We start from the raw sequence: 27,902 nt of genomic DNA, 5'->3' as shown, positions 1-27,902 counted from the left end.
TTTTCGTTGCTGCATAGTTCAAGAACCCAGTTTCGCACAAGTATGTACTGGCAAAGGGTAACAGCTGACGAATTGCGCGTCTTGATAAAGATGAATATTCTTGACTTTGACATAAGTCACTCCAAAATGTAATCAGAGAAACTTCTTTAAATTTTTGTATTAATTGGCCATCTGAAGCAATTTCAATTAGGTTTTCATAATCTTGTGTAGAAAAACTGACTGGCTTTTCTGTTAAACTTAATGGATTTCGAATCCAGTTATTGTTGTCATTGATGTTTGGAAAATACTTAATGATGTTCGTGTATACATTGCGGAGATGATCTGCCATGTCGCTGTGAATATCTTCATCAAGTTTGTATCCATTTTCTTCAAGGAAATCATTCAAAGTTGGTAAACAATCCAAATCATTTTGTCCTACTGACGAGATCCAAAACTGTAGCTTCCGTGACAATGACAAAATTTTGTCTTTCGCATTAAAAATATTTACATTCTTTCCTTGCAGCAACAGATTTACTTCATTTAGTTTTGTAAAGATGTCTGCAAGATACGCAACTCTCGATAACCACAAAAAGTCTGTTAAATGATCAGACAGTTGGAATTTGTGATCCCATCAGATATACGGAGAGCTCATGACGCAACTCAAATAATCTAACCAGCACTTTTCCTCGTGATAGCCACCTGACTTCTGTGTGTAGAAGCAGGGCTGTGTGCTGACTACCCATATCTTCACACATAATTTTGAACAGTCTTGATTGTAATGGTCGAGTTTTTATATAATTAATAATCTGTACTGCTTCGGCCAACACATTTTTAAGAGAGGGAGAAATATTCTTAACTACCAGAGCGTGTCTGTGGAGAATGCAGTGACTGCTGGTGCAGTTTGGTGCTACATTTTTTATTCGTGTTACAGCGCCAGCCACTGTTCCTACCATTGCTTTGGCACCATCACTGCACACATCAACACATTTTTCCCAGCTTATTTGATGTGTTTTCATAAAGTTATTGATACAATTGAATATATTCTCACCAGTTGTATTGGTTTGCAAAAATTCACATAAAAGTAAGTCTTCTTCAATAGAACTATTAAAATCATAACAGACAAATACAAGCAGAACTGCAAACCTGCAACATCAGTGGACTCGTCTAATTGTAATGCATATGCATCACATAAATGCAGCCGAAAAATAAGCTCCTTCTCGATGTCAGCAGCAAGATCGTGAATATGACGTGTAACAGTATTGTTGGATAGTGGCACAGCCTCAACTTTTTTACTAGACTCCTGATCCAACAAACACATTACAATATCTTTTGCACATAGTTTTATGAGTGATTCCCCAATAGTGTGTGCTTCTCCGGCGAGCGATATACGATAGCTTACTTTGTAAGACGCCTCTGTTGCATTTTCATTATCAGATTTGGCAATTTTTGACATGAAGAGTTTACTTTTTTCAAGCGATTCAAGCTTTTGCTTAAAAAAAACTAATGTCTTTATCTTTGTATTCTGGATGATTTGTTTCAAAATGTCTTCGCAATTTAGCAGGTACTGTACTAAACAACTATTAGATAATATTTTGTTGCACACTACACACTGGGCACCTGGAGCATCTTCATTTCCATTGCTTGTGAATCCAAATGCCAAATAGTCCTCACAATTTTTCATAATTAACTTGAGCTGCCTCAGTATTTTCCTTGCTGGTTTCAGTAAAAATATTGGAGTTTGAAGTACTCACTTTTCTCTTTAAAGTTCCTTCTTTTAACCAACGATCCATAGGGAATTTTGATATTAGATTGAATTCTTAAACTTAAAGTCACACACAGGAGCCATGTGTCCTCACAGCGTGTACGGGATTTGTTCCGATCCTCACAGTGAGTAGGAGTTCCGGTGTTCCACTCACTGATAGTACTCCCCCCGCCCCTCCACACACACACACATGCTGCCTTTACCAAGGGATCTAGCAGCAGCAACAGCTGCTTGTCCCGCTTCTGCCCCAAAGATCCCTCTCCCGCGTCCCCCGCTGCCGCTCTGCTTTTACCAAGGGACCTAGCAGCAGCAACAGGAAAAGCAGAGCAGCAGCGGGGGACGGGAGATGTCTGAAAGGGCAGTGGGGAAGGAGCCAGCGTCTTTGCGCGCCGGACTCCTCTCTGTCTCTTTATGGGCGGGGGGAGGGGAGTGTTCGGGTTCTCGCGGAACCCTTACGTTCACTTCGCGGAACCCCAGGGTTCCGCGGAGCACCATTTGGGAAGCACTGATGTAGAGTAAGCTACCACTTGGCGTGTAGTACTGTTGACTCCAATTGAGCTACCCATGGAAATTCTCAACATAAACAGGTGTTGCACAATCTGGCCCAAAGGCTTCCTTATTTTCCTAGAGCTTTCAGAAGGATATATTCCTCTGGCTTTATGAGACGAGTCCTTACTTTTAACCTCTCACATTTTAATCCATCTCGCTAAGACAGGGAAAAGAAAAAAAATTGAAGTCCAAAATACGCATCTTACAACAGGCTACAGCACAAAGTGAATGACCTTAATCCATATTATGCATGTGTTTCCTTATTCCCCCTTACACAAGTGTTTCCAGGAGACAGAGAACATTTCTGCAATCAATTTCACTCTTTTCAAAAATTCTGAATAAGTTATAACCAGCTGGTTCCTAATCTCTATCACTTATTCTATACTTTTTATATCCATTTATGAGTTGTGTTTTTCGGGTATTTTCACTGTCCTGTATTTAAATTTCATTAGCATTTATATGATAATATTGACTTTTTGCCATAAGATGAATTTACTGTCCTTGCCTATGGAAGAGCAATATATAAGGGATAGAGTTGAAATGTGTTTCAAAGGTTCAGTTCAATTTTATGTTCTAATTACTCTGGAGTATTGTGGAGGTACTGTAATATCACACCATATAGCTTTGTCATCCCATAGGCAGCTTTATAGTAACATAACATGGGAGCATAATTGAAATGATACAAAAATTACCAAGGGATAATAAATATGATAAAATGCAATGTAACTTTATCATCGTTCCATAGTTCTCCAGAATTAATCTGGATTGTGACAGAAAATGGTATATCAATGAAACTGGACACATTTCTGACTTCTCCCTCTCCTAATAAGTATAGTGGGTCAGATCCTTAGCTGGTATAATTTGACATAGTCCCACAGACTTCAGGTATAGAGCTCTGCCAAGTTTCACCAGCTGATATGCTGACCCAAAGTAGATTTTCATTGAACTTCTGTTAGAGGATCCAAGGCACCTGCAGTCAGACTCAGCCAATCAAATACCTATCTGAGACAAGGTTAAGATGTATCTATAGTGCAGCAATCACATTACCTACTCCACTGCTTTAATGCTTCTGCACAAATAGTTATATGGAATCCATGCTGGGAAATTTGAGAAACTCAATGTTTAGCTATTTACACCATGCATGTATCTTTTTTATGGTGCAAAGACTACATTAGCCTTCAAAAAAAGGTATAAGTGACTGTCTAGTAAAGCACATCCATAGAAGTGTAGGCATGATTAATATATGAGTCAGTAACCCCTAAAGGTATGTCTACACAGCAACATTATTTCAAAATAATTTAGTCCACATCTACACAACAGGCAGTTATTTCAAAATACTGTCAAGCTGGAGGACTGCTTACACCATCTCCTGTAACCCTCATAGTACGAGGAGTAAGGGTAGTCACAGGAAGAGTGCTCTATTTCCAAATAAGTGCTGTGTAGACGCTACCAATTTTGAAATAAGCTATGCAATTGATGTAGCTCAATTTGCGTAGCTTAATTCGAGTAAAGCCCTGCTTTGTAGACACTCCCTAAGGTGCAAAACCAGTCTTGTTGTATGCAATTTTAAGTAGGTGATGTCCCACACACAGGGACAGATGACCGTTTTGCGGGGCCCCGGGCAGCATAATTCCGCGGGCCCCCCCCCCTTTGCCACGGCGCATGCACGGGGCTTTCTGAAGTGCAGGGCCCGGGGCGGCCGCCCCGTTCGCCCTGCCCTATATCCGCCCCTGCCCACACAGTCCTTTAGAAGCCATGCTGGAAATGTTTTTATTTACATGTCAAGGAGAAGTGTATAACTGGCTCAAAAGGGCAATATCCTCTCCCACAGAAATCAGACATGAATTAGAATCCGTTGGCCATCCTCTGACCATGCAGTACTTCAAAAGCTAACCACTTCAAAAGATAGGGGTTTATCATGCTCCTCTGATTATTCAAACATAACTGGCCATATAGAAAATGTGCTACAACCAACTCAGCCAAAGGAAATATGGGGGGTGAAAGGAGAGAAAAAAGGATCATTATGCAGCCTTTAGCACCAAAATCTCTAATTCTTTGTAGCCAGCTTGTGTGATTGCTCTAACCTAGGTAACACAGTATTGCATTCGTATATGTCGTGCCGCAGCTGTTCTCTTCTTTAAATGTTCATTTTACAGCAAGGACAAACAGTATATAAGGTTCCCTGGAAGATTTCTGTTGCTACTACATTCACTTGGTTTATCTGCTATTTTCCCCTTTATCATAGAATCCTAGGGTTTGTCGAGACTACAGGGTTTTTTCAAAAAAAGTGGCCTGGGGCTAGATCTTCAGCCTGTGTAAACTGTCATCGCTAGTTCCATTCAGGAGCAGTTCTAGCTGTTTTGCCAGCAAGGGGAGAAAATATTGCCAGAGACAAATGGTCACGCAAAAAAAGCCCAGCCCTCTGGCAAAGCAAAAGTGGAAAATGGTCAGCGAATCAACATAGAAGAAGGCACCAAGAGCAACCAGTTCACCTGTCCCTAGAGTCAGGACTAGTTTCATCAACTTCAACTGGGCTTTGACAATTAAAAAAAAAAGCCCAAGCTCTTGGGGGTCTATTTCCAACCCTGCCACTGACCTACTGCGTAACTTCAGGCAAGTCACTTCACCTCTCTCTGGGTGTGTCTAGACTACATGCCTCCTTCGACGGAGGCATGTAGATTAGCCAGATCGGAAGAGGGAAATGAAGCCGCGATTAAAATAATCGCGGCTTCATTTAAATTTAAATGGCTGCCCCGATCTGCCGATCAGCTGTTTGTCGGCAGATCGGGAGAGTCTGGACGCGATGCCCCGACAAAGAAGCCTTTCTTCATCGGCACAGGTAAACCTGGTTTCACGAGGCTTACCTGTGTCGATGAAGAAAGGCTTCTTTGTCGGGGCATCGCGTCCAGACTCTCCCGATCTGCCGACAAACAGCTGATCGGCAGATCGGGGCAGCCATTTAAATTTAAATGAAGCCGCAATTATTTTAATCGCGGCTTCATTTCCCTCTTCCGAGCTGGCTAATCTACATGCCTCCGTCGAAGGAGGCATGTAGTCTAGACACACCCTCTGACTCTTTTCTCTCTTCTGTCCTTTGCAACCTAAGATGACAATGTAGAAACACTCTGAGGTAAAGGATTTTCTCCATGTGTTCAACAGCACCGAGTGCTACCATGCTCTGAATTTGGCTGGCATGTTGAGACAGTGTTGTGATCTAAGTGCTCATTTTAGAATAGTCAAAAAATAATTAATTTTCAAGCCTTCAGTAATGTCAGTGATTTTGTTCCTCCATGTCTAGCTAAAGGCTTTTCCAAAGTGAGAGCTTCCCCTCCCCTTGTCAAACCCAAACCCACCAGCATATGGCCAACCCCTCTCCAAGCGTCACAGCTCCTCAGTGAAGAAAGTCAGAGCAATAAATCATCTTTAGAAGCATCTGCTGCAAGCCAGCGTTTTTCACATTTCATGATGACAGCAACTGAATCTTGATTAAAGGCCTTCAACATATAAATAATCAAAATGAGTATCCCTTGATTGAACTCCATTTTGAGGGAAGGGGCGGGGGGTCGTGCAGCATCAAAAGAAGAATGCTTGCCGCTCAAGTCCAGAAGAGTGCACCAGAAGAGTCTGGGCCGCAGAATAAACCTGTCCAATCTGAAGATCGCAAAAGATAAAGAAGTCGTTTTTGTGAAGTGAGCGTTTCTACTCTGCATGAGTTTCCAAGGAACCTGCACAGTTATTCTGAGGCATAAACTGCTCATCCATTTCAGTGGTGACTAACACAGATACCAATAATTTTATTTAAATGGCAGCATTAGCTCTTCGTTTTCATAGCTATGCAATGATGGCTTACATCAAGAAAATCTATATCAGCACCCCCCAAAGCCAAAGTAAGGAGGGAACCCAAACGCACTAAGAGCAGATCATGGTGGACAATTTATAAATTCAGATGTATGTTCCCTTAACACAGCATTATCATCCTGAAATATACAGGTTTCAGAGGTAGCTGTGTTCGTCTGTTTCAGCAAAAACAACAACGAATTCAGTGGCACTTTAAAGACTAACAATTAATCTTTTAAAAAAACAACAGATGGTCTGGCAGCACTTTATAGACTAACAAAACATGTAGATGGTATCATGAGCTTTCAAGGGCACAGCCCACTTCTTCAGATGACCAGAGTTTTTAGTTTAGGATATGCAGATCCAAAATAAATATAGGGGGAGAAGGGTGGGAATGAGGAGTAATGTTAGTTCGAACTAACGCATCCCGGCTTGCACTTTCACTTTCGAAACAGCTGTTGAGCGGAGTAACGCACCGGCGAGATAATGCTAAAGAAACGTGAGATATTTACATCCCTGTTTCATTAGCAATTTCGGTCGCCTACATCTGCATCCCTAGTTCGAACTAGGGAGCAAGTGTAGACGTACCCTAATAGACTAGAGATACAGAATTGTCCTGATATTTCAAAACAGTATGGCAATTAGAAACTGGTATAAAACTGTCCTTTCTATCTTGTGGATGGAAAGATTAGGAGGGATTTTGAGGATAAAATGCTTCAACTGGTTGCTGCTCTCAGCTTTTTTGATGAATACTTTAAATAAATAGTGGTAAGAGCTGATTGATATTCTACTTCTTTCTAGCATTTTGAGTAATACCACCTGACTTTTATAGAAGACTTTTCATCTGTGGATCTCAAAGGGCTTCACACCAGTATCATTAGGCCCATTTTACAGATAGATAAACTGAGGCATACAGTAGTGACATGATTGGCCCAAGATTATCTAGCAGGTAGTGGCAGAGCTGACAAGAACAGTCCTCCATCTTCTTAGTCCCAGTTTAGTGCTCTATCCACATGACCACACTGAGCCCTTGTCTACACTAAGGCGTTATTTCAAAATATCCCCCCTTAGTTCGAATTTATAAGTGGAGTGTCCACACTATCAAGCCCATTATTTTGAAATAACGGGCCACTTATTTCAAAATCTGTACTCCTACTTTCCTCAGGGAATAACGCTAATTTTGAAACAGGGTATGTCTACACTACCACCCTAGTTCGAACGAGGGTGGTTAATGTAGGCAACCGGAGTTGCAAATGAAGCCCGGGATTTGAATTTCCCGGGCTTCATTTGCATATTGCTGGGCGCCACCATTTTTAAATGTCCGCTAGTTCGGACTCCGTGCCCGTGGCTACACGCGGCACGAACTAGGTAGTTCGGATTAGGCTTCCTACCCTCCTCCTCGTGGAATGAGATGTACCGGTAGTTCGGACTAGGAAGCCTAGTCCGAACTACCTAGTTCATGCCGCATGTAGCCGCGGGCATGGAGTCTGAACTAGCGGACATTTAAAAATGGCGGCGCCCGGCAATATGCAAATGAAGCCCAGGAAATTCAAATCCCGGGCTTCATTTGCAACTCCGGTTGCCTACATTAACCACCCTAGTTCGAACTAGGGTGGTAGTGTAGATATACCCACAGTTATTTTGAAACAGCATTAGTGTGGACACTTTGGGGCTGCTATTTTGAAATAATTGGCCTCTAGAGGCCTCTCACAGCTCTGACCACTCTGGCCACACCTGGCATCTCCACTGCTCCTCTCCTCCTGCAAGACTTAACAGTCTTAGCAGCAGCAGAAGGGCTTCTTGCATGTAGCAGCTGTGGAAGCCCCGTGCGAGATAGCAGTAATCGAGTAGCTATAAGTGACCCCAATGGTCCAGCAGACCATCCCACGGCTGCCAGCACTCCTGCTGCTCCTTCAGCTGCCACTAGCCAGGGACACAGGAGAGCTCCAGCCTGGACTGGTACAGAGATCCTGGACCTCACTTGAGGATTCTGGACCAAACTTGAGGATCATTGCATAAGAAAGAGAAATGTCAAGGTCTATGTCAAGGCCAGCCTGGCTGCCAGAGGCCACATCCAGACACTCGATCAGTGCTGGATGAAAGCCAAAGAGCTCCGGCAGGCCTATCACAAAGCCAAGGAGTAGAGCGGATGCTCCAGGATACCTCCACCAGCTGGATGCCATCCTTGGAAGGGGGCTGGTCATGTCCCCCATCAGGGCTGGCCCAAGCCATTTGTGTGCCCCGGGCCCCGCCTGGTCCGGAAGCCCCGCACGGTGCCCCCTACAATGGGGCGCCCCGGACGGTACCCCAGTCAGTCCAGAGCTTGGGCTGGCTCTGTTCCCCATCATAGTTGTGGAGTCCAGCCAGGTCACACCTGGGGTCAGCCTCCAGGAACGTGTCGGACAACAAGGAGCAGGAGGCCATGCCTGCCAACCAGGACCTGGACCTCATCCTGGGGATAGTCATAGGGTACGTCTAGACTACCGCGTTTTGTCGACAGAAGTTTTGTCGACAGTACCTGTCGACAAAACTTCTGTCGACAAAGAGTGTCCAGACACATTCATAGAATCATAGGACTGGAAGGGACCTCAAGAGGTCATCGAGTCCAGCCCCCCGCCCTCAAGGCAGGACCAAGCTCCGTCTACACCATCCCTGACAGATGTCTATCTAACCTCTTCTTAAATATCTCCAGAGAGGGAGATTCCACCACCTCCCTTGGCAATTTATTCCAATATTTGACCACCCTGACAGTTAGGAATTTTTTCCTAATGTCCAATCTAAACCTCCCCTGCTGCACTTTAAGCCCATTACTCCTTGTCCTGTCCTCAGAAACCAAGAGGAACAAATTTTCGCCTTCCTCCTTGTGACACCCTTTTAGATATTTGAAAACCGCTATCATGTCCCCCCTTAATCTTCTTTTTTCCAAACTAAACAAGCCCAGTTCATGAAGCCTGGCTTCATAGGTCATGTTCTCTAGACCTTTAATCATTCTTGTCGCTCTTCTCTGTACCCTTTCCAATTTCTCCACATCTTTCTTGAAATGTGGCGCCCAGAACTGGACACAGTACTCCAGCTGAGGCCTAACTAGTGCAGAGTAGAGCGGCAGAATGACTTCACGAGTTTTGCTTACAACACACCTGTTGATACAACCTAGAATCATATTTGCTTTTTTTGCAACAGCATCACACTGTTGACTCATATTCAACTTGTGGTCCACTATGACCCCTAGATCCCTTTCCGCCATGCTCCTTCCTAGACAGTCGCTTCCCATCTTGTATGTATGGAACTGATTGTTCCTTCCTAAGTGGAGCACTTTGCATTTCTCTTTATTAAACCTCATCCTGTTTACCTCTGACCATTTCTCTAACTTGCTAAGGTCATTTTGAATTATGTCAACAGAACCCTGTAGTCTAGCTTTGTCAAGCTGCTTTGTCGACAGAACCCTGTAGTCTAGACGCAACCCTACAGGCAATAACACCTTCTGTTGACAGAACTCTGTCGACAGAAGGTGTTATGCCTCGTAAAATGAGGTTTACCAGCGTCGACAAAACTGCTGAGTTCTGTCGACATTATGTCGACAGAACTCTGCGGTAGTGTAGACGCTGGTATAGTTTTGTCGACAAAAGTCCACTTTTGTCCACAAAACTCAGTAGTCTAGACACACCCTTATTTGCTCTGAAGGGGAGAAGGGGAAGGTGGGAAGGAAGGGCAGGAGAAGGAAGGGATGGGGGATGAAAGGCACAAAGAAGGAATACAGGGGCCTCATGTGGAGAGGCACAGGAGAGAGTCTCACAACTGGCCTTGGATGAAACTGATGAGCACAACCTCTTGATGTACTCTGCAAATGGCTCTGGTGTCCGGCTGATCAAATTCCCTGGCTAGCAGCTCAGCCTCTGTCTCCCACCCTGGCAGAAGAGTCTCCTCCTTGCTCTCACTTAGGTTCTGGAGCACACAGCAGGCCGCCGCCACAAAGGGGATGTTGCACTCACTGAGGTCCAGATGGGTGAGGAGACTCCGCCAAATGCACATTCAACATCCATGTGACACCTGCTCAGCCTTACGTTGAAGTGTTATTTGCTGGGGTCCAAGCTGCCTGTATAGGGCTTCAAGAGCCACGGGAGCAAGGGGAAAAAAATGCCCTTTTCAGGCATCATTAAAACATGGATTATAGTAAACAAATTCTGTTTTAATGTGTTTGACCATTTAAATGAATCAACAGAGAGGGTGGGAAGAAAACTTAACGTGCAAAACTTGGATGACAAATTATTTCAAATATTTAAAAAAATCTCAACCTACTTCATCATATAAAAAAACCTCCTCACCTCCCAGCCAATTTGAACTTTTTAAAATCAAAATTGAATTTCCCATTTTATAAAAAAATGGAAAAAAACCCCATGTGTAACCACAGTTTATTTAAAAGATCTGGCATGCAATCCTGGCTTCACCATTGTCAATAGCAAAATTCCCATCAGCTTCAGTGGGACCAAGATCTCAAGTATATACAGATGGATACTCTCTGGACAAATCAACCTTAACCCAGACCATGTAAGGTTACGCTCTTACACCTGTCAGTAAGGAAAAGGGATTGCATACAGGCACAAGGCTCCACAAGCATGAAACTCACTGCAGGACTGGGGTCATACATTTTACATACAGATGTGACATGCCATATTATGCCTTTGTATAGCTCTCAAGCACAGCAGTGTTTCCCCCTGGAATAAGCAAAGTACATCCTCATTGCATTATCTGAAACTCTTCACCTTTCTCATTCATCCCTAGAGACGAGATGCTCACATGAAAACTTGTGACATGGAGCAAGAGCCATTCCATCATGCCAGAAACAATCTTTCCAGGGCAGATGCGAGTAATTTATAAATACGTCAGAGTCCCATGCATCAATGAAATATGTAGCCAATATAATTCTGACAGTATAATTTAGATCCCCAAACCACTCATGTAATATGCAACACATAGGGAAAATTCTTCTAATAGAATTGTTACTTCTGTAAAGCCAAATCAAGTACTGCCTGTTTAACAGTCATCTGTTAAGCAAGGGGTCTGCCCTGAAGAGCTTACAGTCCAAAGAACCTAGCAGACTGATCGAGAGCAAGAAAGAGGAGAAACTCCTAAAATGAGTGCCCTAATTATGTATTACCTACATGGGGAAGATATTTTTGACAATAAATGACTCTATAATATAGCAGAAAATGGTCATAATGAGGTCTAATGCCCAGAAGGTGAAATTTGACAAATTCAGAATAGAAATAAGACACGCATTTTTAAGAGCGAAGGTAATTAACCAGTGTAGCAACTTATCTAGGGATGTGGTGAATTCTCTATTACTTAAAGTCTTAAAGCAAGACCAGATCTATTTCTGGAAGACATGCTATTACTCAAACAGAATGTATGGGCTTGATGCAGAAGTTACTGCCTGCAGTTTTTTGGCTTGGGTTTTACAAAAGGTCACATAAGATACTCATAATGGTCCTTTTAGGTTCATTGATTTTAAGGCCAGTAAATCTGTATATTCTGCTTCTCTGAGTTTGCAATATAAAATCCATTATATGTGTTTATGTGCCTGAGCAGGGCATGTGTGTCCACATTACGTATTAGATATTTACAGAGAGAGTAAGCCAATCACTTAGCTAGTTTTGAAACCTCAGGCATTAACCTCCTAATAATGTCTACTCTAGTGCTAGATAGTCTTCCGCCTGCTGTTTGGTATTTGTACAGATGAAGAGATTTCATACCACCACAATAATTGCCTGCTCCATTTAGGATACCTGAGGCAACCTAGGGTCACCATTGATTTTCTTTGCACATCTTGAAGTTTTCATTATTATTTAGGTGTTCTGGGAACCTGTGAGCATGAGGGGCCTGCACTCACTAGACTCCACAACACCCATCCCCATGTAATTACATAATTTAACTCAGTATATGGAAGATTTTTGCTCTCACTTTCACCAGGCAATTCCATTGGCATCCAGAGTTTCATTTTAACATCAGATTTAGGCCCACAGAGAATGCCAACATAAATTTGTCAAAATCATCCAGCAGCTTTGAAATCCAGAGTACCAGCTGTACTGCAAATGCCATTCAGAAGACTGTCCACAATCCTGTTGTAAATGCTCATTTACTGAATACTTAAGACAGTTTGCCCATCGGTTTGTTCAAGAACTCGTCCTCACGGTAAGAGCTAGGACTGCCAAACTTGGTACACAGCTTCTTCTTGTCACAACTTAAAGCAACATAAGGGTTTGGTTGCTCCTGGATGTGCCTGGAATGGGATTGCTTCTCAGAACACCATACAGAAACCACACCTCCCTGTGTGGGACTGCCCCAGCCCTGAGCCTCCCCCTCCCCAGGTCCCTTTAGGGCAGAGAGGGAGGGCTGAAGCACACACCCCCATTCATGCAGGAACTTTGATGGCTGTTCCCCTTCGTCAGGGAGAGAGGGTAAAGTGCGGTTTGCTGTATCTCTCGCTCTGGCTTGGGAGTGCTGGGGACAGGTGAACCTGGACCTGCCCAGCTGGAGGACATTCAACTGCAGCAGCCATGGAGAGGTGCTTCTCATCTGGCTACAAGCTGCTCTGGTGAGAGAGGGCTGCGGTAGTTCCCTCTCACCATAGCAACTTCCATACTGTACCCCTGATTCCTAGCCCCACCGCAGAGTAATGATACAAATGAAGTATGGACAGTTTCATTTTATTTTCCACCCTCCCCCCCCAAAAGAAACCCCAAAATTAATTGAGTTAAGGACCCGGGCAATGCTGGGCACGCTTTCTAGTAAGCTATAATTGACAGGTTATCAACATTGTGAAAAAGAAATGCATTCCCGGGGACTAAGTAGCATGATCAGTTCACCCGGGAAAAGCTCAGAATCTATCTGGGAAGAGAATTAGAGGAGCAATGTGATCCAGAAGATGGAACATTTGCTTCGAACTCAGGAGCTTGCTCTGTCCTTCGATCTGCCATGTGACCTTAGAAGTCACGTCATCCTCGTGTGCCAGTTTCATCCTGCCCCCGTCACCTGTCGTGCCTGTTTGCATGCTAAGCATTTGGGGAAAAGCACTTGCCTCTGTTTACACAGCACCTAGCGCAACAGACATCCAAGCTCAGATGGGGATTATAGGGGCTACTTTACTATAATTAAATGTAACTACAGCTTAAAGAAATGTGGTAAAATGCTGATCACTTTTCTGCTGGATGTTTGTATGTCCTGCCCCCTCCCTCCCATTAGAAATTTACAGAACATAGGAACAGCCATACTGGGTCAGACCAAAGGTCTTCTGACAGTGGCCAATGCCAGGTACCGCAGAGGGAATGCACAGAACAGGCAACCATCAAGTGATCCCGCTCCTGTCACCCATTCCCATATTCTGACAAACACCATTCTTGCCCATCAAATAGTCACTGAGGGGTCTATCCTCTATGAATTTAGCGAGCTATTTTTTGAACCCTGGAAAAAAGACTGTAGAGTATACTGGCTCTGTTGAAACAGGGATGGAGAAGGTTCACAGTTCAAGAAGGTTCTTCCACATTAGGTGTAAGGCACACTGGTAGAGTGCACACTTTCAGCACCACTGTACACGCCGTGCCTGATCACTGGACAAATAAAAGACTTGACGACCCAACCTCAGCTGATTTCAATGGGAATGGCTCCTGAGAAATTATCTGGATTTATACCAGCTGACAATCAGACACATTTAACCAGCTGTAGCCCCAAGTCCGGAACACATTTCAGCAGGTATTTAAGTTGATCCCCATTCAACAAAGTACTTTTGCATGCTGACTCAGGGCCTACAGTCACACGCAAACAGAATATACATTAAAAAGATGGGTGGTTAATAGAATATGATGTGAGGAATAAAAGCAGTAGAAGAAAATTACTTCAGATTTGGCATTATTGCTGTTAAATTGCTGGTGTCTGACATTTTGAGAGAGACTTCTCCTGTAAGAGTTGATAGAAACAGTGAATCATTTAACAAGAACATGGATTTTATGTTTTAAGACTCAAGAGGTCAATCTATTCAGCTTAGCAGAGAGAAAGTTAAGGAATGACTTGATTACAGTCTGCAAGTACCTATATGGGGAACAAATACTTGATAATAGGTGCTTCAGCCTAGCCAAGAAAAGTCTAAAGATGCAATGGCTAGAAGTTGAAGCTACACCAACTCAGCCTGGAACTAAGGTGGACATTTTAAACTATCTTGAATGTTTAAAAGCATGTGATCTCTCTCTCTCTCTATATATATATATATATATATATATAGGTTAGTCTCTAAGGTGCCACAGGATTACTCATTTTTTTAACTATGAGGGAAATTAACCATTGGAACAATTTACCAAGGGTCATAATTGATTCTTCATCACTGGCAATTTTTAAAAATCAAGATTAGATCTGTTCTGAATTTTTTCCAGGGAAGTTCTATGGCTCGGCTTTCAAGGAGGTCAAAGCAGATAATCACAATGGTCCCTATTGGTCTGGGAATGAATGAATTAGGCAAAAAAAGTGCCCAACACAGTATTTAAATAGTAACTACATGCTGCCCAATATTTCTTCCTTTTCATTACTTTAATAAATAGGCCATTTTTAGCAACCTTTGTTTTATGCGCTATCGAAAGGATGATACCACCAATACCAATGTGTTTCACGGCAGTGACTCAGAAAACAAGGTGCTAGCTAGTGACTCACTAATGCCAATTCATTTTGAGGTTTCCAATCCAAATACTGACCCAGTCTAAATCTGCTCAGTTTTATGAGCTGTGACAAGACCATAGCCCAAAGAAGTTTCAGCTACTGATAACAGAGTTCTTTGATTATTGTAATCATTTTATTATATTGGAAAGAAAATATTACAAAGGGCTGTGGTTTCCAGGATCTTTTTATAAACTGGGTAACAGTAACTGTCTTTGCATGTGACATTTAGTGAAAATCCTGGAGTAAAAAAAAATGGGACTATGTTTTTAACTTTTCACAAGAAAAGGGTGGGAAAGGAAATACTGCTTGAATGCCAAATTAATGTTTTTAAATGGTAACTTGTTTCTTCTAACTTTAAAAAAGGGGTTTTGCAGAATCTTATGAATAGAAGTGGTGACATTTTTTTAACAGAGAACTTTTTTGCCTAAAAAATATCATTTTCCAAAAAGTAAAACATTCTGTGAAATACTGAGGACTTATGGATTTTGTAAAATTCCACAACATATTTAAAATTCATATCAACAGCTTTTGGGCAACAAAGAGTGCCAATAATGTAGTCTTAACTCCCAGCTCCCTACGCAAAGATGTACAGCAAGATCCATCTGACACTGTATCAGAACCTTCACTCCTAGTAGAATTTTTGTACCCTCAAGGCTAGAAACAATACTTAAGACATTTGGTCCTGCCCACTTCCCATCAGCCACCAGAACATGAAGAACAGAAAAGCAGATTGTATAAAATGGACTTTGCAATTATGTATGTCTTCTGAGAGAGGGAAGAAAACAAGAAGTAGGGTTTACAAATGTTTCCAGGCGTTGGTAATGGGGTGTGGAGCTTTTTGAAGAGAGGTTACTCTTCTATATATCTGGCTTCAGAAGGTAATCCTTGACTGCTGTTGCTATCCATGGACTTTCTGGTATCTTTGTTAAACAATTCAACTATGTGAAACAATTCTTTCGGCCCCCTCTCAGTCTCCAGCGGACAAGTGTTCACAACCTGGAAGCCACTTACACAACTGGCACAAATGGCCTTCTTGCTAGTGACCAGTCCAGAGAGGCCGAGGATTGAATGGCCCATAGAGGCTGAGGATTGAATGGCCCATAGAGGCTGAATTCCAATTATTCCATTACATGCACATAGGAGGCCCCAACAAATCAGGGATGATTCTCATTGGTGAGGAAAGCTTGCATGTCATTGCCCACGGAGCACCTCTGCACAAAAGGCTATTGAGCCAGTTCTTTTAAAGAACTATATTCACACACAACATGCAATGCTTTTTTGTGCGTGCGTGCGTGTGTGTGTGTGTGTGTGCATGCGTGCACACGCACGCGCGCACGCAGAAGCTAAACAGTGCACACAGAAGCTTCTGATAAAGGGAAGACAAGAGAAGAAACTCTTGAATCCAACTAAACTAAACTTTGAGGCTACGTCTAGACTGGCATGATTTTCCGCAAATGCTTTTAATGGAAAAGTTTTTCCATTAAAAGCATTTGCGGAAAAGAGCGTCTAGATTGGCACTTTTTGTGGAAAAGTGTCCATGCCAACCTAGATGCAGTTTTGTGCAAGAAAGCCCCAATCGCCATTTTCGCCATCGGGGCTTTTTTGCACAAAACAGTTTTTAGCTGTCTACACTGGCCCTCTTGCGCAAAAGCATTTGCACAAGAGGGCTTTTTCCTGAGCGGGAGCAGCACAGTATTTGCGCAAGAACACTGACAATCTGACATTAGATCGTCAGTGTTCTTGCGCAAATTCAAGCAGCCAGTGTAGACAGCTGGCAAGTTTTTCCGCAAAAGCAGGTGCTTTTGCGGAAAAACTTGCCAGTCTAGATGCAGCCTATGAGTGTTGCATGAAGTGGACATTTGTTACTTTGCCTGTACTAGTTCCTCCATTCCTAATCACCAGGGGTGAAATTCAGTGCTGTGCCAGTAGTACTTTAAATCCTCAAAAGATAAGCCTTGTTCTGAGCTGCTGCACAGGAAAGAATCTCACCCAATGTAATTTTAACACAGCAGTCAAAGTGCACAATGAATTAAAATAACATTAGTAGTTTGACTAAGTCAAGAAAATCCAAAGTTAAAGCTGTAACTCCATCCTGTGGTACCCAGGTATTACAGCACACGTTTTAATTCCAGTGACTCATAGTTTTCAGTGATATGCTCAAATAACTAGGCACATTGGGGAGCTTTTCAGCCTTTATTTTGAACATCCTGATTTCTGGATGTATAAGTTAGATCAGCTCTGGAAAATTCTGCTCACTAAGGCCTTGTCTACACTAGTAGGAAACTATTTCAAAATAACTAAATTTGACTTAACTCCTGAATTAACAAAATCGAAATAGCGTGTCCCCACTACAGGGAAGCCTCAAAATTAGTCCAAGACAGGCTCTTTTAATGTGGCTGGCTCTGTTTATACCTCGACTTAGAGCCCCAGGAAGTACTGGGGATTAATTAATTTGAATTACTCTGGGGAGTAGTTATTTCAAAATAGCAGCAGCGGAGCATCCACACTAACGATATTTCAAAATAACTATTTCAACATTCGCATTATTCCCTAAGAAAAGCAGGAGTACAGATTTGGAAATAAGCAGTCCCTTATTTTGAAATAATGGGTTTGGTAGTGTGGAAGCTCTGCTTATAAATTCAACCTAAATATAAAGGGGGTTATTTTGAAATAAAGCCCGAGTGTAAACCAGGGCTAAGAACATTAGTCTTGCATCACCATCAGTGTTAGGATGAGCAAGTCAATTCTGTGCCTGGACTCAGCTAATCTGCTGTTCTCAATGCAGTGTTGTGGGCTAATTGAATTTCCTTTGGGTTATATTTTTGGGAAGTGTTTATCTTTTGTCTTTCAATGGGATCATCTCTTTTTTGGTTGCTGCTGTTTGCCAGAATCAGTTCTGAAAACCTCAGTACAGGCAGTCCCCGGGTTACGTACAAGATAGGGACTGTAGGTTTGTTCTTAAGTTGAATTTGTATGTAAGTCGGAACTGGTACATATTGTAGGGGAAACTCTAGCCAAACATTTCTCCAGAGCTCAGTTTTATTCTCCCACACCTCACTTCCCTCAGTCCTTTATTCTCAAGCTGAGGTGTCTGCTGAGAAAAGCTGCTCCGCATCTCCCTGGTCTGCTGGGGGCGGGGGGCGCTAGCTTCGCGTCTCCCTGGTCTGCTGGGGGGAAGCAGCTAGTGCGGGGTTGCCTAACCCCGTTTGTAAGTAGGGATCTGATGTAAGTCGGTTCCATGTAACCCGGGGACTGCCTGTATGCCATTTTGTCCTTTGGCTACAATTCAATCAACTCCTTCAGTGTCAATTCCATCTTAATGGAAGTATAAGAGAAAGCTAATGTTGTACTGGATCTGCATCGAATCTCAAAGTGGAACTTGCAGAGAAACCCAGAAGGTTTTAGAAAAATTGAACGGGGTATTTTTTGACATATTTTTAAAAGGAGGATTTTATCATTTAGAGAAAGAAAAATCTGATTTGTACTACCATGATTTCTCGCCCTTGAAGTCAAGACTCATCCACTCATTACACAAAAAAGCTTATATACAATCGATTTAACAATTAATCCTGCCTTTGAATGGCTTTACCTCACTCAAGGTAATACCCAATCAAGATTACTGTCTAGCAGTGTTATTTCTAAACAAAACCCTGCACAAGTAAATTGACCTGACATTTGCCACTTGTTTAAAGGCCCTGCTGTTCTTAATTCGCAAGTGATTGGATTGAGAGGAACAGCCTTGTGACTTCATGAGATGCTTATTCCTTCAGTCTTTTCTCACACACACTCACCCACCCCCATTTGAAACTCAGCATATGCCAGCAGCTCCCAAGCAGTTGCTATTATTTATATTTTAGTGGCACTGTGGGGCCTCTACCCAGATCAGGGACCTCCTGGGCCTATATACATAGTAAGAGACAGACCCTGCCAAATAAGCAAAGGATATGAGAAACTGTCTCCATTTATCAGGGGGGAAACTGAGGCAATGAATAAATTACATGTCCAAGGTCACACAGGAAGCCTGCAGCAAAATCAGGAATTGAATACAGGGTTCATTAGACCTGTTTATTGCCTTTGTACTGCAACATCAGAGACATTAATTGCTCTTCAATATGGATGTCAACAACAGACTGGAACATGAACCAAAACTGAATATAAGGATGGGTGGAAGCCCATTGCTTGCTTATGATGGCAAGGTCTATGGATGAGATGGGCTTTGGTAGAGCTACTCATCCTGCACAGCTACCAGTGGCAAAGACGTGGGTGCCATATTTCAGTATTTTGCTATCTATCTCATGATATCTGGGTCTCATATCCTGGAATCATGTAATTATGCAAGAATGTAGGCTTCCACTAAAAAAAAGTTCTAGCCATGGGCATCCGGTAGCCGAGGCATGGGGAGGCCTTGCCTTCCCAAACCACAAGGCATGGCCCCTCCCACACTCCGCCCCCAGAACACCTGCTGTAGACATTCTTGGGGGAGAGTGTTACTGCCCCCACCACCCACCCTTCCCATGCTCCAAGGCTGGAGAGGCTGCGGCCACGTGCAGTCCTCCTTGTACTCCAGGGTGGGCAGGCTGGAGCTGTGCTGTGCTGTGCGCCCTCCTCCTTCCACCAATGGTCCACGGTTGGGGCTGCGCGGCTCACTCTCCTCCCTCTCCCAGTGCCCTGGGGCTGAGGAGGCTGAGGTGAGTGCGTATCCACGCACCTACCCTCCCTGTGGTAGGGGGGGTGCACGCGCAGTGAGCTACCTCACCTCCCTGTGGGGGGCGGGAAAGGGGTGGAGCCTCAGCAGAAGGGGTGGGGTCAGAGGTGGGGCTGAGTGTTTGCCTCCCCCGGCCCTACCTTCACCAATTGCCCATGGTTCTAGACTTCATGTTTGCAGAATAGAGCTTAAAAGCCATGACCCTAGTGCCTGCTAATGATTCAAAGATAAAGGAAGATAACTCCATGTTTTTTAATCTCATGATTCTGGGGGAGGCTGAGCCATGTTTTTTGAATAAATAGGGTTGATCTTAGTGCTAAAGGCCCAGTTCTAAGTTACTTGAAAGTCAACAGGAGTCCTTCCATTGACTTCAACCATTTCATACTCTGAGTGCAATGGCCAATCTCCTCAGACTTCCCAGCAATGCCTCAGAGAGCTCTAAGGGTCACTTTACTGCTGAAGGCAACAGGCAAAAAAAAGGGGGGGGGGAGTTTCTCCCCCACCTCTTTTTCCAGCCAGTCGCATGAGCGGTTCCTTAGTCTTGATATGCTAATAATCAAATGATTAAAAAAGCAAAGACACAAAAAATATACAGCATAAAGAAACAAGCAAACAACACTAGTCATGTTCTACCTCAGAATGTTTTCCGAAGTCGATTTCCTCAGCGTCAAGGTTTTTTAAACCGAGATAAAAGTCATGCTAACTGCAGCAGCTATGAATGACAGGTGGGAAGAAGTGAGGTTAATCACAGCTATGTATTCCCAATGGAGCTTGTTTTGAAAAAGACAAGCAAAAAGAAAGACATTCACTATTTACCATAGTGCAGCAGTACATCTTGAAAGGTAACATCAAAGTACAGTGAATAAATTTCATTCATGCTGGTAAAAAAAAAAAAAAAAAGTTACACTTGCAGCTCTAAAACAGAAACAAGTGTTATAATTTGACTGTAACCCACAGGTAGAATCTTCACAGGTAGTTTCTTGGGCATGGTCTCTTAACAAGCCTGAAATGATTAGCAGGTGTTGGCTTATCTTGAGCCATTTTTTTACTTAGGTTTAGTGTTAGTGGCAAGGCCCTATCTGGCAGTATAAACACTGTTTGTCCCCACTTCTGCCCACAAAGAAATTCTAGCCCCTCTCCCAGGAGCATTCCTGCCAACAAAGGATTATTTACACTAGCACTTGCCATAGCCAAGCTTTTGTTGCTTGTGTGGGAGAGGGGAGCTAGCGCTTGTACACAACAAAAGCTTTGTCTCTTGGGATACCTCTAGATCAGTGGTTCCCACACTTTTCGGCATCACACTCCCTCCCCCACCCCAATAGCAGCAAAACTTGTTGAGCAAAAAAAAAAGGAACTGACTGGGGCCGAAAAACAAAAATAGCAGCAGAACTTGGAGGGCTCCGATGGGGGCGGCTGGATTGCCTTGCGCCCCCCCTGGAATGTCTTCACACACCCCCAGGGGGCACACCCCCCAGTTTGGGAACTCATGCTCTAGAATACAGAACTTTTCTCAGATATAGGCGGTATCCTGGAAAAGCTCTGCCGCGTCCAAGAAACGCGTCTGTATTTCCGAAAAAATTTTTTGGCATTCCTGTAAACCTTGGTTTACAAGGAAGAAGGGATGTTCTGAAAGAGGGTTTTTTCTGACATTTGGCCCCATGTAGATTGTGGTTCGCAATTTGCGTATCTTTTCCCAACATTTCTTCATAGTGTAGACACAGCCTCAATTGCCAGTGCGGGCAAAGCCTTGTATCTCCCTATTAAACTAAACCAGCCTATTCAGGCTTTGTCTGCACTGCTAAGGTTTGTTTAGGAAAAGTGCATTTTGTCCACAAAACTGCATGCGCGTTCACACTGCAATGGGACTTTCGTCAAGAAAATCTGCCATTTTCGTCAACAAATACTTTCAGCTCCACGGGGCGGAGCGGGGTTCTTTTCCCCTCCTTGCCTTGTTGACAAACATGGAGTGTTGACACTTTGAGGTGTTTTGCTGCTGATTCTGGCCTCCAGGAAGTGGTCCACAATTCCCAATCTGTCCCTCTGGTCATCAGTTTGAACTCTGCTACCCTGCAGCCAGGTGACCAGCTACCTGCCCCGCCCAGTGTGCATTGGTCTCGTGGCTTCTTCTTGGACCGTTGAGGAGCTGTTGGATCTGATTAATGTCTGAGGAGAGGAGTCTGTTCAGGCCCAGCTGTGAGTGCCCAGTAGGAACTGAGATGTGTATGGGCACATTTCTCAAGCCTTGGTGAAAAGGGGAATGAGCGGGACACGTTGCAGAGCAGAGCGAAGATTGAAGAATTCAGACAACCCTATCACAAAGCCCGAGAAGCAAACCAAAGATCTGCTGTTCCTAGAAGGAGCCGGACTCATTCTTTGGCAGCGAGTCCACTGCCCAGAGCCCCATGGACACTTCAGAGGGCACAGAGGCAGGATATGGAGGGCCTAACCCAGAGGATGAAATTGTAGATGAGGAGACTGAGATAGATGAGGAACAGGGGGACCTCCGGGATTGCCCAGGGTGTCTGGCAGCCAAGAAGCCTTCTCCACCGCTGACTGAACAACCACTTTCTGGGGATGGGGAAGCATCTGTGTCTTGTGGATGGTGGGGCTCAGGTCATAACAAAGTGGGGGCTGACTGTGTGTCGGTGAGCTGCACTAATCCCTGCATTGCTCTGCGATAGGGCTGAGCAGCACGTTGTGATCGCAATGGGACCCTGCTGAGAGAGGCAGCCAAAACTTCTCCTCAGCTCTTTGTCCATTTTCTACCTCAGGTTCCACAGTAGTGCGGCTTTGTCCCCTCCCGCACTGTAGGACACTAGCCTGTGCCAGGAACTACAGCAGAACATAAGCCGGCTGCATAGGGAGCAGGGCAAAAGCCACAAGCCTGGAGAAGCTGTGCCTTGGGTTCCTTGCTGATCCTGCGCAGGGAAAGGCCTGTTCAACACAATGCACAAAACAATACAAGAATTCTACACGGTAACATTTCACTGACAACCCCCTTTTCAGACATGTGCATTTGCTTTCCCCCGACACTTACAAGGAACACATCTCAGCAGCACCCCAGTCATGTCGAGTGGGAGTGGCTGGGGTTGTGCATTTGGACAGACAGTCCAGTCGGGGCTAAAAAATTCCCTTTGCAGGAACATAGTTCTAATTATGCCGCACTTTCGTCCGTGTGCTCTCAGCTACATTGCATTGGATGGGGGTGGTGCAGCGTGGAAGCAACTGCAACATTTATTTCAGAGCCCCTCATTTCAAAGTGCACCCTCAAAGCCTCCCTGAGCTTGAGAGTAGCCATTTGCACTTCTCTGAGGGTCTGTCTACACTACAAGTTAATTCAAAATAACAGCAGTTATTTCAAATTAACTTTAATAGCGTCTACACAGGCAAACTGCTATTTCGAAATAAATTCGAAATAGTGGAGCCCTTATTTCGAATTTGGTAAACTTCATTCTATGAGGAGTAGCACCAAATTCAAAATAGCTATTTCGAATTAAGTTCTGTGTAGACACTTAATTCGAAATAGGGGACCTCCAGCCCTTCCCAGGGAGCCCTGGTGGCCACTCTGGGCACAACCAGGAAAACTTACTCTCTTCTCCCCCAGCCCCGGAGCCATTAAAGGGGTAGACCCTGGCCACGGTGCCTGTGCCAGCTCCACGCCTGCCAGCCCAGAGCAAGCAGTGGTCACCAGGGCCTGCAGCCTGGGGCCGCCTAGGGCAGGCCAAGCCTGGCCATGCAGAGCCCTGTGGCCGCGGGGGGAAGGGCGCTGCTGGCTGGCGCTGTGGGGGTTAACGTGGCCCCCGCCCCGGGCGGCCGCTGCAGGGTGGCCTCTGGGAGCTGCTGCAGCCCGCGATCCAGGAGCCGGGTACGCGGTGCCTGATGGCAGCTATAAGGGACACTGCGCGCCCCATACAGCTGCCATCAGGCGCCCCCCATAGGTTGGCGCCCTGGGCAGCTGCCCGGCCAGCTCATGCCTTAATCCGGCCCTGTCTGTAGCAGAATGTGATTTATTGCCCGGCACACTTGCAGTAGTGCAGCCCCAATGGCAGACTTTCCCCCTCCCTCCAAACAAATTTGCAACTGACCCACAGCAATCGGAAGTCGGCAGCTTCCACACAGCAATTGCCACAAGCCTGGGTGTCCGGTGGCTTAGGCAGGGGAAGGTACAGCCTCCCCAAGTAGCCAGCCTGGCCCCACCCACACTCTGCCTACAGCAGGCGTTCTGGGGGCATTCTGGGACTGGAGTGTTGCTCCCCATAGCGCCTACTCTCCCCATGCTCCAGGCCAGGGAGGCTGGAACCACACATCTTGGGAGCCGTGCCGTGGGTTTCCTGGCAGATCCATAGATTTAATCACTAAATCTACTAATGTTACTTATATGCTCCCCATTACCAGTATAGCTAACACATTTCAATGCATTCATCCTTACATCACCCCAGCGTGGCAGGAACTTGCTACTATCCACCCACTGAGAACTGAGGCACAGAGATCCTAAGAGACTAGCCCAAGTCCATGTAGGAAGTCGGACTTAGCAGGGAACTTGATCAAGTCCTAGGCTAGGCTAGTGCCCTAACCTCTGGGTTATCCATCCGTACATCTTTGGCCGTAAACTTCAGTTGCATTAGCGCAGCTTTATGCTGTGGCATCACAAAGCAATCCTAAAGGTAATGCAGTGGATAATGGTAGAATCACACCTTTATACAGACACTTGCCATGACTGGTATACACAGCTGTGATGCCACCCACCTCCCTACAGCCAGTGCAAGGGCACAACTAAGACATAGCTTCCCTTCACCCCAGCAATCTCGTGATAGTGTGGAAGTCCCTTGGTCGGCAACTAAAACAAGATAGAGCAGCCTTGGGGTCACCCTAACATGCTCTAACTCGATGCCAGTCCAGGACCAGGGAGCATAAGGGATATATTTGCATTTCCTGTCTCCTTAGCAACATTACGTCATTCTGAGCCACAGCCTCTTGACTCATGCTTGGCCTGATTTTGCACTCTCTGTCTCACACTACTGTTTTTGTACTAGCTTCTGTGGAGTTACTCCTGATTTACTGCAGTGTGACTACAGAATGAGACCCATTCTTTTTAACGTATGCTAGGAAAAATAAAAGGAATGAGAAATACCTGAGTCCACCATAGGCAATGTAAATCATTTTCTACAAGAATCCATATCCACATCTCCCACATGTGCCAGTAACCTTAAAAGCACCCACCGACCCTTCCTCTTTAGAACCACATTTTTTAAAGTTCCAGGCTGTTTAGAAAACCTTAGTTGCAACTATAAAGCAGTTAATGAGCAAACACTTTACAATATGTTTTGCAGTAACTTCCCTTTCTTCTTCAGTCTAAGGTCATGAATAAACCCATTAAGCATGAAAATGTCACAGCCAGTTTCTCCACTGCTTAACACCTTGGGCAGCCATTTCTACCAGTGCAAGACAGGTGCAAAACATGTTCCCCCTGATTTAATAGCATTTTATACCCACTTTGCACTGGTGTCAAAGATGACAGAAGGTGCAAAGACAGCGGAACATGAGGCAATGAAATTGTATATTTCAGCCAAACCACAATGTCCCAATTCCTGATCATTTTGCTGCAAGATGAAATGTGGTAAGAGCAGCACTCTCATAACAACATGATCGTTACTTCGCACTCAACCGTTTGGTTAATTCAACTTGTAAAAGGCTTTCCAGACAGATAAATATAAGACCGATTCCTTCTCCTTCTCACATTTCCAGCTGGACACATTTTCAAATGTTGCCTCAAATTCCCAGTTCCCCAATACATGAAACATGCGACTACACAAGGACAAGACCACAGATCTTTTCCAAAGCCTCCTGTCTATGTGCCTCTTGTAAGCAAACTGTTTCTGTCCCCACAAACATTTACATCATTTTAACACTGTTACCAGACAAAGATACCCCCTCTCTCTGAGCAGACAGGCAAATGTGGACATTTACTGGGACCCACCTGCAGCTTCTCTTTCTCCTCAATACAAAATTTCAAGTCAGATGTTAGCTGGTTGCCACATCCAGTGGAAGTGCTTACAAAACTGATGCAGTTTGCCCAGGTTAATGAATATTTGCTGAGCTCTGCAACAAATATGCATGGAGCAAAATGTTAGGGATTGGTCCTGTGTTCAATTGAAAGTAATTTCTTTGCACTCGGTGCAAATCTCACAGCAGCTAATCACTGATACCCCAAGTCACTGCTTATCTACTATAGTTATGCTGATCATCTGCCCTGACTTTCCCGGGACAATCCCGATTTTTAATGTCCTGTCCCTGTGCCCCACACAGTTCTGAAAAGTCCCGTAAAGAAGTTGCTGCGTGCTGCTAATTCCCCTCCTCCTCTGCTGGGAGGAGGGGAAGGCAGGGATCTGTCTCACCATTCAGCTAAGTTGCAGGGCACAGGGAGTGCAGTCAGTGCAAGTGCCAGCTGGGTTGTAGGGGGGACGGGGGAGTGTGGTCGGCATGAGGTACACCTGGGTTGGGGGGGAGGGAGGATTTTGGGGCCGGACTGTGGGTTCCAGCCCCTGCAAACTGGAAGGCAGAATGTGAGGGAAGGGGCAGAGGGAGAATTAAGAGGAAGGGGGGGTGAGGAGAGGAAGGGACTTGTGCTGAGGGGAGGGGGGCAGGGCAGGAGAAGAAAGGAGCAGGCAACAAGGGGCAGGGTGGAGGAGAGACAAATACCAGGGGCCAAGAGGAGACAATGAGGGGGGAAGGGAGGGAAGGTGTCAGTGGGGATGGAAGAAAGGAGGGGACAGGGTGATGCTGGAAGAGAAGACAGGAGGGACAACGTGGGCAAGAGGGAGGAAGAAGAGAGGGGAGGAGTGGGTGCCCAGAGAAGAGAAGTTGAAAGGAGGAGTGGGCATGAGGAGTGGGCAGGGGATGCAGCTCTTTTAACTAGGTGGCTTGCCAAAGCAGTTCAGTCAATAAAAGTTTAGAGGTGTTCGAGGTAAAGTATTTATCTCATTATACTGCCTCAAAGCTCCGCGGAGTGTTTACTTCTTGAGGGTATCTGACCTGCTTCTAATTCAGTACAGAAATTATGCATGTCAGTTCTCCAGTGAAGCAACCACGGCCAGACATGTTCTTTTCTCTTTATCCCAATCACTGCTTTCATCTAGGCCTCTGTTATTGTTCATATTGACAATTCTTTATTACTTGTATCACCCCCCTCCCCACCCTTCCACACACACACACTCAAAGACACTTTCTGCAGTGGGATTCTGTGCCACCTACTGCTACAAAGATCCATAAGCTCCATTGAGAATAAATCCCTTTTGAATATGATTTTTCAAATGACCAGAAGGCACTACCTGGAGACTGTTACTCCCAGCCTGGGACCAGTTCTTTGCTTGCATGTAGGTGTATCTTCAAAATACAAAGCAAGCAAATCATCATGAAAGAACAGTTTGGTTTTGGGGGGGGGGGGGGGGAGAATCTGCCTTTCACCTTTCAGATAAGTGATTCTTTAAGCAATTTCCCATGAGTAAAAGAAAACATTTGATTTTCCCTCTGTGTCTTTAAAAAGACATCAGTTGAAACACAGAAACCCCTTTAACCTTCCTGCCTCCTCTAAACAAAAATAACCTTTTTTAAACATGGTTGGGATAAACCTAGCATAACAGGGGTTTCTTGCCTGTTTGAACAGGGAAAACACATCACAGTCTTGTTGGAGAACAAGGCATTTATACTGGTGGCTGGATACATAGATTAAGGCACTGTTAGGTACTCATATAACCCCCATTACTTAGCATCTGAGCACCTCACAGTCTTCAACTACAGAATCATGGACTGCTATCAGAGACAGCCCATGCCTGTGGATAGGGTTGCCAGGTGTCTGGTATTCACCCAGACAGTCCAGTATTTTCACCTCCTGTCCCATAAAAAAATTCAGAGAATACCGGACACCTAACATGTCCGTTATTTTCTGAATTTTTCCCCGGCCAGGAGGCGAAAATGCCGGGCACCTGGCAACCCTACAAACACTCAGCGCCCGGCCTCCCCTCCCAGCTCCCAACACCCCCAGCCCCCACGCTTACCTGGTTCCCTAAGGCTGCTGGCACAAAATGGCTGCTGGCCAAAAGACCTAGGGGAAGCAATGGTTTCCCTGGTTCTTAGTGCTCAACCGCTCCCCTGTTCCTATCCCTGCACTCATTCTTAAAGGGGACATGCTGTTTTATTTAAAAAAATATTTTTTGGCTCAAGTTCTTGGAGTCCTTTTTTTGGGGGGGGTGGACTCAACAACTTTGGTCTCCCCCCCCTTTTTTTTCCCCCTTCAACAGAATTTTTTCCCAGTTTTTTTGGGGGGTGCGTTCAGTATTTTTGTTTCAACCATCTACTTGTGGCTATCAGGGA

General features: G+C 44.7%; 1 long non-coding RNA gene across 1 annotated transcript in view; it reads right to left on the bottom strand.

Annotated features, from left to right (window-relative positions):
* The window catches only part of LOC142820929 (uncharacterized), a 59,102-nt gene extending 31,459 nt beyond the window's left edge, over positions 1-27,643 (bottom strand). The window contains exon 1 of the long non-coding RNA XR_012897945.1: positions 27,587-27,643. This is a non-coding gene — a long non-coding RNA (uncharacterized LOC142820929). The remainder of the gene's footprint in view (positions 1-27,586) is intronic.
* Positions 27,644-27,902: the final 259 nt, after the last annotated feature.

Source organism: Pelodiscus sinensis, chromosome 28 (assembly GCF_049634645.1).
Source record: "Pelodiscus sinensis isolate JC-2024 chromosome 28, ASM4963464v1, whole genome shotgun sequence".
In the NCBI taxonomy this organism is placed as follows: Eukaryota; Metazoa; Chordata; order Testudines; family Trionychidae; genus Pelodiscus; species Pelodiscus sinensis.
The sequence above is the reverse complement of the archived record's forward strand: the minus strand, read 5'-3'. Positions and strand labels throughout refer to the sequence as shown.